The sequence below is a fragment of the Metopolophium dirhodum genome, chromosome 5 (assembly GCF_019925205.1).
Source record: "Metopolophium dirhodum isolate CAU chromosome 5, ASM1992520v1, whole genome shotgun sequence".
In the NCBI taxonomy this organism is placed as follows: domain Eukaryota; kingdom Metazoa; phylum Arthropoda; class Insecta; order Hemiptera; family Aphididae; genus Metopolophium; species Metopolophium dirhodum.
Window position 1 is genome coordinate 32,215,375 of NC_083564.1, and position 14,354 is coordinate 32,229,728.

Genomic DNA, 14,354 nt, shown 5'->3' on the forward strand with positions numbered 1-14,354 from the left:
ATAATTTAATATATTTTAGTAAATAATTAAGTTATTTATAGAACAATATTAATAAATAAATTATAAAAGATATAAAAAACAGGGAAAAGGACAGTAAGACCTTAGGATAAGGTTCCCCTTTTTCAATCTGGGATCTTATTGTCTCAATTGTTAACCCGATGACTTACTTGACGTGGTTTTGCATGACAAATCGAGTGATATATTTGTTTTTAATTGTGGTATTACTGTTACCTTGCTCACAAAACTTACTATTGGCCATGCCCCAGTATTGTCCTCGTTTCGTTGTTCCCCTTAATCTTTTAATTCAATTTATGAAATGAATTGGTAAAATTAGCTAAGAGAAGTGATTAATACATTCAAACACATAATGTTATGGGCTGTACTGTTGTTTATACTAATAAAAAACCAATTTCTTTACTTACTACAAAAAATAAATGTGGATATAAGCGGATGTTGCTCTGCTGTGCAGTAGGTTACAAGTGGGTCGCTTTTTAATGGATGGTATTAAATTTGAATTCAATGATATAATATCATTATATACGAAAAACGATTTTGAGCGTAAACGGTTAGTCAGTTGGGATATTTTATATTGTTAATAATTATTATTAATACAGTAGCCGGTACCTAAGTTGAATTAATATTATACAATTGCAACAAAATAACTAAAATTGTTATTCTTGGCTATTTAATGTGTAATTTTCTCCAAATTTGAACATAAAAAAACTATGTTTTTATATTTTTGAGATTTTTTGGTTACAGATTAACCTACTTACGTGATTCTATAAAAGTTGAACAATTTAAATTATTTAATTACTAAATCATTTTAAACTTTAAATGCTTATAAAAAAAAGTTGTGCCTATGTATTTTTAATATTTATTTATTATATAAAAATATATCAGGCTCAATGTATTAAAATTTCACGCTTTTTGCCCAACAAATTAAATTTTATTGGCAATTATAGAGAAAAAAACTAAAAAAATTGAAAACTGAAAATGTCGTAAGCAGCTCAAGAGTCAAAATATTTTCAAAATTTTATGGTGTATAGACAATTATTATATAATATAGTCTTATTACGCCATAAACCAAAACAGATTTTGCGTAAAAATTCCCGGTTTTCTTTAATTTTTATGTTGTTTTACTCGGGGCTTTTGAAAACTAATTTCGACCTTTCGAATGCAAGATTCACTTTCTCATCAAACAAGATACTGTTAAAGAAAGTCAAAGCAGTTTTACTGCCCCAAACCGTGATGACTGACACAAAAAAAACATACATCATTGTAAAATCAATACATTCATCGCTCCGCTCAGAATCTAAAAAATGTTGCCATCAAATATACAAATATGTTTGTGCAGTTTTGATCAGCTGTTTTAATTTTTAATTATTCTATTAAATTTAATACTACTTAAAAAGTTACTTAGTTTTGAATAAATGATAACTATAGTTAGTTGTATAAATTTATTTAACAATAGAAATACAATATTTTCAGAATCACAAATTTAAATATTTAAACATTAACACTAACACGTCTTTTGAGTTTTGATACCTAATTTTTTTCCAAGTTTGAACTTAAAATATCTATAAAACGAAACCATGTTAGTGTATTTTAAAAATATTTTGGATTTATTATGATATGTTTATGAGAAACAGGGTTTTAAATTAAACTATAAAAATTGAACATTTTATACATTTTTAGCAACAAAATTATTTGAAATATATCGCGATTTTAATGAATTTCTCAAAATTTAAACTTTGAATGGTTATTATAAAAAAATTGTGTCTATGTATCTCTAATATTTGTGTACTTCTAATTGCTGTTATACAGACTTATGGTTAACCAAGAATTTAATTTTCAAGCCGTTTGACACGGGAAAATTTTTTTCGTTATTTATTGAAAAAAACAATAAATCACTTTGTTTATTCTATTTTGTTTAAATTAAATTTCTTATACCCCCATGCGGCCATAAATAGCTTAAAAAGAGTCAAAAGTATTTTGATGTAAGCTTTATGGTCAAAATGCTAAATATGCTAACATAAACACTATTCCTTGTGGAAGTTTTAAGTATCTACCTACGGTTATTAGTTTTCGAATTACAACTATGAACTAACTAAGAAAATAGTTCAATGAGAAATAATAATTTTCCCGTAAACTTTTTTTTTTAATAACGATGTACTTACATACTTATCAGTTATGACTTAAGAGGAATCTTTTGTTAAATTCTTAAATAGGCATTGTTTTAATTGGTGGTTCAAAATATATTTTATTACAAGCACATAGTTTTTAATCATGGAGTTTATTTAATTATGTAACGTCAAACAACACTTTATTATGAAAACATGTTTCTTACAAAACTAACAAAAGACTGTATCATAATTTATAAATTATAACGACTGTGTCGGCATCACGACAACTATATTGAGCGCATACATGTACGGTAAAATCATGAGAGTGAGGTTAGGTACAATTGTACCACCTCATACAAAATAATAATAATAATAATAATACATTATATCACAGGCATCTAATAAACATAAAAACAAAAGTGTTATGCATTTTGAACTCAAAATAATTTGAAATTTTAAGACGCACATAAAAAATTATTTTGATTGTAAGCTCATATGTTTTCATAATTGAATACAGATGTCATGTGAAAATGAAAATATGATATTGTCCAAATATTTCTACAACGGGACTATAGGCAAGCGCGTCTGCAGGATAAAATCCAACACGGTGAAAACTTGCCGATGAAAATTATACTTATAAAATTTAGTCTAATATTAGTTATAATGATATTGATATTATATCAAGTTCAATCATCAAAAAATTACAAGATAGTTTTAATCATACGATGGCTTTGCTATGGCCACACGGCATAAAGTAGGTACGAAAAAGGTTTTTTGTTTTTAACGGATGCTCCTCCGTATAGTCTTAAATCTGGAAAAATTCCAATAACATTTTATCCGAAAATGTTATATTTAACATGTGTATTAAAAATAAATACATATACAACCGATTCATACCACAAAACTGTAAATTTTTTAAAAGAAAAAAGTCAACTTTCACACATCAACTTAAAGATGAAAAATTATACAGAGGAGTAATAAGACATCTCCATCACTCTACGTCTATTGACACTATAAAAGAGGAATTAAATTCCAAAGGCGTTATCATCAGAAACATCATTAACATTTTGCTTAGTCAAACAAATAAGCCTCTCCCACTCTTTTTCGCTGACTTAGAGCTTTCACCAACAAACAAATATATTTTTGCAATAGACACACTGTACTACACTAAAATAAAAATAGAGGATCCCTACCCAGTCGCAACTTAATTCAATGCATGCGTTGCCAGTCCTATGGCCATACCCAAGCATACTGTAATCATCAACCTAGATGTGTGAAATTTGGCGATAACCACCTAACAAGTGAATGCAATAAAGATAATGACTTCCCTGCAAGTTGTGTTTTATCTACTCAACCACACACAGTCAACTATAAAGGGTGCCAAGCCCACATGAACCTCCAAAAATTCCACTGAAACTCCGCACCAAAAACCACCTCGCGGGATCAAAGCTCCAAACCAAACTTCTTCTCAACACCAAGTTCTTCAAGAGATCCACCACATCAGGGCGTGTCAAACCAGTTCAACAACAATGCTAAACCATCATACAACTTAAAAGAAAAAAAAAAACCACCTCGAACTCAGACACTTACGATTCAAAGTCCCGCAATTTCTAACCCTCACATCCTTGAAAAATTCAAATCACTAATAAGCCCTCTCATTTCTCTTCTTACATCACTGATCACCAAATTGTTCAGTCATATAATGATAAATAATGCAACAAATATTATTCTTTAGAATGCAAATGGCTTAACACATCATAAACACGAACTACATAATTTTCTAATTCAAAACAATATCCACGTAGCATTTATCACTGAAACTCACCTAACTAAAACACTAAAACTAAAACTATCTGGTTACTCAATATATCGTGCAGACTACCCCGATGGTACGGCTCACGCAGGCCCTGCCATAATCATTGCTACTAACTTAGTTCACAACCTACACTCAATCAATTCACAAACCAACCTCCAATCAGTTTCTATCCACATCTTCCGTTCCACTAACCCTTGCTTCAGTCTACTGATCTCCCATCCAAAAAATCACCACTCAAGATTTTGTTCAACTTTTCAACTCACTAGGTAAAAATTTCATTGCAGGTGGTGACTTTAATTCCAAACACCCATTATGATGGGGCTGTCGCTTCACCTCTCCAAGAGGTAAAATCCTACAAAATCAATTACCGATCACAAATGGTCACACCTCGCACTTATTGGTCCGACATAATGGCTCATCCACACCAATAGGCATCCAGATAATCTGGACTCTTCATATATTTCACCCCAAGTAACTTACCCCTTACTATATTTAACATCACGGATCTCTCCTCTGAGCATACCCTAGTTAAGTTAGTCATTGATGGTGAATCAAACAAAATCCTGATAAGATCTTTCCTAACTTCAGGTCCAATAAACAGGGCCCACTACAAAAAGTACCTAAGCAATATTACAAAATTAGGCATGCCTTTTAAAACTGCTCAAGACCTCGAGCAAGCTTCTGTTACCCTTATAGAAATGATCCAATCTGCTGCCAAACTATCCTCGTGCACAAGTAACAACTACTCCACCACCTCGAACACTATCCCGCACAAATTTTTAAGACAAAAAAGAAAAGCTCGTGCCAAATAGCAAGCGGATCTTTAATAACTTAACCAACAAACTTAAAAGGAAACTCCAAAATCACAAAAATCAATCCTACGATAGTTACATTTCTAACCTAAGCCCAACAAATGGCTCGCTTTGGAAAGCAACCAAAAAATCCATAAACACACGAACCCACTTCTCCACTCCGTCGCTCCGATGACTCTAAAATCACTGATGACGTTGGAAAGTCCAACCTTTTTGCCGAACATCTTGCTACAGTATTCAAACCAAACATTATCCAAACTAATCCCCAACACTCTACTAGAGTATACGAGTTCTTAGATAGTCCATTAACAAAATTATACTTGATTTCCAATTCAGGTTCAAATCTAAACACTCTACAATCCACCAACTACACAGAATAGTCGATAAAATTGCATTACTCTGTTCCTTGATTTTCTTGCCTTTCCTAGTGTTGTAGTGTATTGTGTTCACCATTACATACGCGACAGTTGTACTATGACTTGCACACATCCGCTATATGCATGTTCGAAAGGCAGTTAAAGCACAACCTTGCCTCTCGAACTTTCTGTACACGGCTTTCCCACTGGCATTTCTTTGAACTTGCTACATGCATAAATGCGATGTTCATCTGCACAGCATTCACACTTCGAAACGTTAAGATTAGCTGTGTAAAGTGCCTTTCTAGGGTAATTATGGGCATTACATTTCAAATTGGGGTTCTTGGTTAATGGTTTCCGTTTATCTTCATCGCTGGTGTTCTGGAGTGTTTCCAAACTCTCCAATTCAAAACAACAACTTGACAAAAATTGCTGCAACTCACTGTATCTCGGTAACTTTGTGTTGGTTCTTCGCGCTTGCCATTCATGACTGGTTGCATGATCAACTTTCTTAGGACAATTGTTACAATCCAGGCATCCCACTGGTTGACTGGTTGGCCTAGTGTTTCAAGTGCTGCGACATGTTTGAATAAAGGTCCTGTAATTATCTTGCTCAGCTTGCCTCAACCCGTGGGTTGTCAAGAATTGCACGAATGTGGGTTGATAGTTTGATACGGATCGTCCTGACGGACTGCCCGTGTCATGAATAAACGTAACACTGATTTATGAGTAATCACGTAGGTTTATTTCTATGGAATATTTATATATTTACAAACTATGGGTCGAGTAAAGCGTTGATTTGCGCCGACCAAATTGATTCAAGTGAGTCGGCGCAATCAGGGGCGCTTGGAAGCAGTCAGTGCTTGCAGTTGTCGTCACCATCGTGCTACCGTAGAGCGCTGGTCGTTACTACAATTCTTGAATGCCGTGAATTGGCGATATACTGCAGTAACTGGTCGTCAACACGAGCCTTAACAGCCGTGTGTCAGCAGTGTCGTATTACGTTCGTTGACCGCCAATTAAGAATTTTGAACGCCGTGGGGCGGCGATGTCGTACTGCTTATGGTCTTGGATCTTCGATGTCTTGATTTTGGGCTGTTTTGCTCTTGATATTGACGGTTTGAAGATTTGAATAAGACTGTTTAACTCTTGCCTTGCCTTGCTTTGTATGAGGGAAATTTTCCCATTTAACACAAGTTTCGGGGCTTACCCATTCCTTGGAATAGAAGGTGAGGTGGAAAGTAGTTACATTACATTTTCAGGCAGTGACGAAGATACAATTTTTTTCTGGGAGGGGGGTGGAATTTGGGGTATTACATTTACCGATTTTATAATTGATTTTCTAAAAATAAAAGTGTAAATACTCAGATAATTTCTATATAAAAAATGTATAACCCTAACCGGAGGGGGGACCCCTTACCCCTCCCCCCTCCATAACTACGCCACTGTTTTCGGGTCTCTTCCTTTTCCACTGAAGTGGCCGTGGAACGACCGAAGGATCTGATGTGGTGGTGATTGGAGATCAGCTTCACTTTGTTGAATTAGTTCTTTGATGTCCTGATTATTTATTCCGGAGGGAATCGTTGTTAGACCAATTCCTGATTGTAGTGTTCCTTACGAACCAAGGTGACGCTAGTATAGTTCTTAGTGATATGTTTTGGACCGCCTCGAGATGGCTCCAGTCCCGTTTTGAGATAAAAGCGTCCCAAGCTGGTCCTGCGTATGTTAGGTTTGGTATGATGTATAGTTAATCTCGGAGTGACAGGTGACTGCGAGAGTTCAATAAGGGGTAAAGTGTAGCCCTGATTTGCTTGGTTTTTTTTTGTATGGCCAAGACGTGTTTATGGAAGGTCAGTTTAGAGTCTAAGGTTATTCCCAAGTATTTAACCTGTTGGCTCCAGGGTACTGAGTGACTGTTTATACGGACCTCTTTCAGGTTTCTTGGCGTTTTGTCCCCCCCCCCCCCCCCCCCCCCCCCAAACAGTATTGTAACTGTCATCTTAGGGTTGATCGATATCCTCCATCTCTCCAACCAGGATATCGATCTGACGATCTGTCTAATTGAGATTGCATTTTTTCAATTGTATAGTTTTTGCTCGTGCTGGAGTAGAAAACATTGTGTCATCTGCAAAGAGGTTGATTTTGATCCCGAGATTTGTTGGTATGTTGTTTATGTATACTGAATAGTAGTGGGGATAGGCAGGAATCTTGTGGGACACCGGCTTTAATATTCCGGGAAGATGATGTAAATGATGCTAATTTGACTGCAAAAGTTCGATCTGATAAGAAGACTTTGATCAGGTTTATGAGATGAACTGGTACATTTGGTTGACTGAGAGGGCTGAATTGAATATGTCTACTACAGGTTGTTCGAGATCTGTTGTTGTGCAAATAGGTAGATTTGGGTTTGTTATAGATTCGTGGAGGTTAACCGAGAAATTTTTCTAATTATCAGCGTTTTTGTTTTAAATGGTTGAGGAAATGATTGGTTGTATACATTTAGTAATATAGAGTTGTGATCTGATGATAATTCATTTAGATTTTCGATATCGAATTGCATGTTAGCAATTCTCAATATATCTGAGTCGAGAACATCCGGCCTGTGGTTATGGTTGCCTGGGAAATGAGTTGGGGTTATGGGAGCTGTCACAAAATAGTCATTTTGGTCCATATGGTTGAATAGACTTAAATACTTAATCCAGCTGTGTTTGTGGTGTTGCTGTGACATACTGGGTGTTTGGCATTTAGGTCTCCCGCTACAATAACACATGTGTTTGTGTTGAGTAGGGAGACTAAGTCTGTGTGAAGTAGGGTTGAGCCGGGGCTTTTATATACCGCACCAAGACTTATCCTGCGTCCGTTGTATTGTACGTGAATAGTGGTGTTTTCAATTGAGGTAGTATTGATATATGTTGAAGAATGAGTGACAGAGTGATAAATGAGGATTACTATGCCTCCACAGTTTGATTGTCCTGTGGTGGTACGGTTGTTTGTGTAGGTGTGGAAGTTTGGGATGTTAAATGTCTTCTTGTGGTAAAGATGTGTTTCGTTTAAAAGAAGGATATCTATTTTTAGTTGATTGGTGAGTTGGGTAAGTTCAAGGCGTTTGTTTCCTATCCCTTGACAGTTCCAGTATAAGATCCGGAGGGAGCTGTTCATGGTGGTTGATAATGGAGAATATGGCTGAGATGGCCATCATCCGGGTTTGTTTGATGTCCTGTGATTCAGAAATTTTCCCAATTACCTTGGTGAAGAGGTTTGTGAAAAACTGCTTCGGGATTGTTACTGTTGGTTCTAATTTTTTTTTGTTTTATGTGATGTGATTGATGCATATGAAGAGATTGACTGAGTGTTTTTTTTGTGATGTGTTTGAGTCTGTGACTGTAGGTGTAGTAGATGCTGGAGCGATGTGGTTTGATTTCAGATAAATAGGATTTGATTGTTATTCAACAAGAGTGGATATGAATGCTGGGTATTTGCGGTAGTTTGCCGTGTGGGGGCCACCGCAATTGCAGCATTTAGGTGATTGATCTGCGGTTTTTACGCAGGATTTAGATTCGTGATTGTAACCGCATTTTACACATTTTGGCATGCGATTGCAGTGGTTTGAGGAGTGGCCAAAGCATTGGCATGCGAAGCATTGTGCAGGCCCGGAAAAGCGATATGGTTCTACTCTGATTGTAATATAGAATAGTGCGGGTAAGTCGAAAATATACTTGCTGGACGGGTTGTTTGGGAGTGTTACCATGACATAGGTAGTTTGCGGCCGTCTTTTAGAAATTGTCGTATAGTACGGATTTCAAATCCTTTGAGTTCAAGTTCTGATTTAACCAGGTTTTCAGAGAAGGATGGAAGGATACCTTTGAGGAGTACTTTGAGAGTGCGTTCTTCAGCCAAAGAAAAAGTGTGGATGGGTGTGTTATTATCTGAGAGATTGGACTGAGCTTTCCGGAAAGTATCAATGTCGGTAGTTTGTAAATGTATAACATTTTTGACGAGTTTTGCTGTAAGGTCTTTGCCTGGAAATATGGGTATGATGAGTTTTGAAGCTGTTGGCCATGTATTTATATCAATAAAGATAGGGGTATTTTGGGTGGTTTGGGCGATGAGTCTGTTTGATTACTTGGCTGAGGTTCAGATTTTGCAACATGGGTGTTTTGACTTGCGATTGATGTTGCGTCGATATCCTCTATGGAGGAGTTTTGGCTACTACTTTTAGAGTTTGATAATGTATGAATGGATGCAAGATCTTTGTCAGAGGTTAAAAATTTCCAGATTCTGTGGACTCCAGGTCGTTAGTAATCTGCACTTCGGTTATCGTCGGCAAAACTATCTAACTCTCGGAAATGTGACTATACTTATGTGTCTTTGCGTCGTATTCCTTGTTGCTGATTGAGTGTTTACCTTGGTATGACGAGGAATCATATTGCACCGTTGCTTCGTTGTTATAATTTACTAGGTGCGTTTTTTACTCGTGATACTGATTGAAATTTACTTATAGAAAATCGCACTTTCTCGTTGGGTTCTCCTGTTTTTTATGTATGTTTTATTTGTTATGTCGTCTTGAAGAAGGCCGTTGTTGTGGTTGCTCCGTTACAACCGTTATGCCAAGTGTTTTGTCGGCTTCTGATTGGTCGTTCCTGTGGTATATTATACTATTGTTCCGTAACCGAGTTTGGATCACCAAACTTTTATTATCGTACGGTTTTATGCCTTTAATAATGTCCAATGCTTGTCCCTTGAGAGCTGATCTGAGAAACGAGAACTTCTGAGCCGGAGGATATAAGTCTTCGTTGTCTTCGCCTTAAAATAGTCAAATAATGACTCCCATTCTAGTATGTCACCTTCAAAACTTGGTAGTGATATTGGGGCAAGTCTAGCTCTTTGATTATGCACAGAGGAACTTGCTGAGACATAATGTAACAACGACGTATGTCCTTTTTCCAAATTAATAATTTCTTGCATTTCTGACCGGACGGAAAATTACTCACTTTCAAAAGATTCTCTTTCGAGGTTAGCGTTTTCGTTATCATCCCAGTTTAAAAGTTCAATTTTACCTTGAATTTCATCAAACTTATATTATACTTATACTTTATATTCGGCAGTTCTTCTTGTCGAACTCTAATAGTGTAATAGCGTCCTCCCACGTATTAAATTTAGTAACAAATGTACGAACACGTGTTAAAGACGCCTTTATTACCCCTCTCTTCCTAATCAGATTAACACCTTCTTCTGAGCTTCTTCCAAAGCCATTTCAAATATACTTTTAATAATTAGTTCTGGCTATAACTAGGTAGTTACATCACACAGTAGTATTTTGTTATGCGGTTTGCCCAAAGGCGTGTGATAAGACTCGCAATACTAACAAATACAAATCGTAAGTGTGTGTAGTAATATCTGGGACAGAATTTATGAATAAGTTATAATAATAGAAGCCAATTTTTTATTAATACCACAAATATAGGTCACGAAAAATATAAATTTAATAATATAATGATTATAATGAATATTATAAGGCACGAAAAACTGACTGGAATAACGCACTGCAAATAAATAGTTAATAATAATGATGTGCCGTAAATTATACTAATTATCAAGTCAAGGTCACCAAAATGTTTTAGCCGGGTACGAACAATAATAGATCGTGCGCCCGGTATCCACAATACTTCGTATCGCACTAAAACAATATAATAATTACCGACCGGTATGCATGTGTATGTGTGCGTGAGTAGCGGTGTATGTAATTCAATCAGAAGTGGTCGGGTGCCGTGCAAATACTGACGAATTACGTCTGTAGTGGGTGTGTACGTGTGTGTATATATGTGTTGTGTGTGGTGTGTTCTTAAATACCAGGTAAGAAGTGAATAATGGTAACGCAAGTTAGTATAATAATAAGCATAATTTTGTGTATATTTTAAATTCATACAAATATATTACAAGCTGCCCAAAAAATCTAAAACCACCCAGCTGTGCTTAACACCTGGTTTCACGACTGGAAAATTCAAGTCAATGCATCAAAATACTCTCAAGCTTCGATCCTTGGAAAGTCCCGCAACCTTTCTTGGGCTAAGAGTAAAAAGGTTCTACGTTTTTTTTTTTTTTGAAATTCACTTTTTCAAATATTCCTTATAAGTTTTCAATGGCGCATGTCTCAAGCTAGAAATTAGTTTGATACGAGTACCTTATAATGAATGAGATAGCAAAAAGGTTCTATGTCTTTAAAATGAACATAATCGTTATTTTTGAATGTATTAGATCATAGGCGCAATTTGGGGGGGTCTAGGAGGGGGGGGGGTAGCCCTCTCTAGTTTTATTTAAGCCCCCCTAAGTTTTTAAATATAATATTCATTCCTTAATCCAACTAATAAAAAATTATCAAATTAAAAAAAAAAATTTATTAATATGGGAATGTTTAGCCAACTTGATAATCAGTGTACCTACGTATGTTGTCTAATAACTGATAAGCAGGTCTCGGAACTTTATGCATTTGCATATTTCTTAGGAAGATGCATATTTCAAATCTGATTCGATACAAATTCGTTTCATGAACCATACTATTGAAATACAACAATTTATGTTGCATATTTTTGCATATTTTACTAATTTTATATGATTTTGCATGTTTAAAGATTTTGAGTATATAAATGCATTTAATGTTAAAGCGTTTTAGAAATCAACAAAAATAAACAAGTTTTTAATAATTGAATATTGTAAATTAAATGATTTACAAATAAATAGTACCGTATTTGATGAAGTGTGGGAAATCTATAGAACGCATTCTACTCTAAAATTGTACATGTGCTGCTCATGGCCTCCATAGAGTTTCGGAGGAAGTACGAAATCATTTTGGTACTGTTAATAAAATCGTAGCCAACGTAAAAAAAATATTTAAAAAAGCACCATCACGTGTAAAAATTTTCAAAAATTACTTCTGTGGTATATATAGAAAAAGATTTCTGGTAGTATTAAAATCAAGAATATTAAATAAATTCGCTATATATCTAATCACCGTTTAAAATTATAAGATTTAACACTGCGTAACTATGTTATTTTATTTTAAATATAATAATATCTACGAGCATAAGCTTTTACACATTACAATAAAGAAAAAATGTCAGAAACCAATGGCACAAAGACACTAAATAAATAAAAACAAAATGATTATAATTTTGAAAATATTAATCAAGCATTATGCTTATCAAGGACTATGCTTTTAAAATAACAACGTTTCAGAACAAGAGAATCTTGCTTTAGTATTATTAAACAATTTTTTTAAATTAAGTTCAGTGTAGCCCGTACAGTAGAAGTGCAATATTTTTTAACAAACAGCGCACTTTAGTATATTTTCTTTATGTGTACATGTTACGAGACATTTGACGTATTTAAAAGGCATTGTGATCGGAAAGAAAAATATCACGAAAAATGCAACAAACAAAAAATATGACGAAAATACCGTAAACAAATAATCTAAAATAAATTTAACGGAGACCACTAATGATCAGTGAACAACTACGCGATCGGTGGACGTTCGGTTGCGCGCGTTGTACCTTTTTGGGCATACGATTGCGTGCAGTGCCGGAATAACAAAGAACATAATTTTGAATATTCAAAAGCGTACGATTGCACGTGAAATGTGATGCGACGTTGCCAAATTGTTTGTTACAAATTTCAGTTATTTCGTAATTCATTTTTATATTTAAATACAGATACAAATTCATCCATTTAGGAAGTTTTTAAATACATTTACTTAATAATATATCGTTAAATATACTCAAATAATACAAAATAAAACAAACACTTTATAAAAAAAAATATTCATAAACAATGGTTAAATATTCGAATAGATAAATAAATTAAAAAGTAAATAATTAAAAAAAGTTGACAAATTACATTTAATATTTTTAAGTTAAATTTTAAAGCCCGATATTATATTATCGCGATACCGATTTCCAACTATGGCTTAAAACTTAAGTACATTTTCTGTCGTTTTATTTTTTTATACCCTTCGTATTGCTTACACATAAATCCTATTTTCTTAAGTTCTTCCTTCGATATATACCGTGCACCTATATATTTGGCAACGTTGCTTAAAAGTTAAAATAATTTAGCGCGCGCAATCATACGCCTAAAAAGGCACCACTGATAAGGACCGCGCGCAATCGTATTGCACCCGACGCGATACATCTTACTGCAACGAATACATTAAATAGGAACTGAAAGAAGAGTCAATATTATTATTGACCACTGCAGTAATGTACCTATATTGCCTATACAATACGCCGGGCAACATATTATGTTTGGGCGAAGTATGCAAAACAATTAATTTATAATAAACTCATCATCAGTATTAATGACGAATTCACGATGTTTATTGTAATATATAACCTAGATAATATAGGTATTACATATTTTACGAATTTATATTTTATTGTGTTTTTGATTATAATAAACATTAAACTTATTATAAACTTCAATATAAATATGGACGACATGGGCCATTAGCTCTATACAATATTTATTTATTAATTTATAATATAATAATCAACGAGCATAAGCCCTTTTATACAATACTAGCTGACCCTGTGCACTTCGTTGCTCTTAAAAAATGACAACTCTTTAAACAATTGTGATTGTTCAAATCCTTTTGGATGTAACTCGCAGCAGTCAGTGCAATTCAGCCACCCTGACAACGTCGGATCGCGGACAATGTGTGACAGCATATCAAGTAGAGATATGTATATCTAATATATAAAAATGTCGTGTCACAATGTTTGTTATCGAACTCTTCCGAAACAGCTTGGCCAAAACTAAATAATGTTCCAATTATTAATAGGTATATAAATCTCTAATGAAATGGATCACGTATGATAGAGAAAATCGTAATAAACATTCACCAGACTTAATGGAATATCTTCGGTTACCAATTGTTTCCTAGGAATTTTTTGAGTGTACTATTGATAAAGAACCACTTTTTAAATTAAAAAAACAATTGTTACTATATAATATTTTAGATTCTGAGCGAAGCGATGAATGTATTGATTTTACAATGATGTGTGTTTTTTTTTATTTTTTTTTTTTTTTTATTTTTGTGTCTGTCATCACCTTTTAGGACAGTAAAAGTACTTAGATTTTCTTCAACAGTAACTTTTCTGATAGGAAAGTGAATCTAGTTGGTACTTTGAGGGGTCAAAAGTAAAAATTTCCCAGTAGTTTTCAAAAGCGACGTGAAAAACAAAAGAAAAATTAA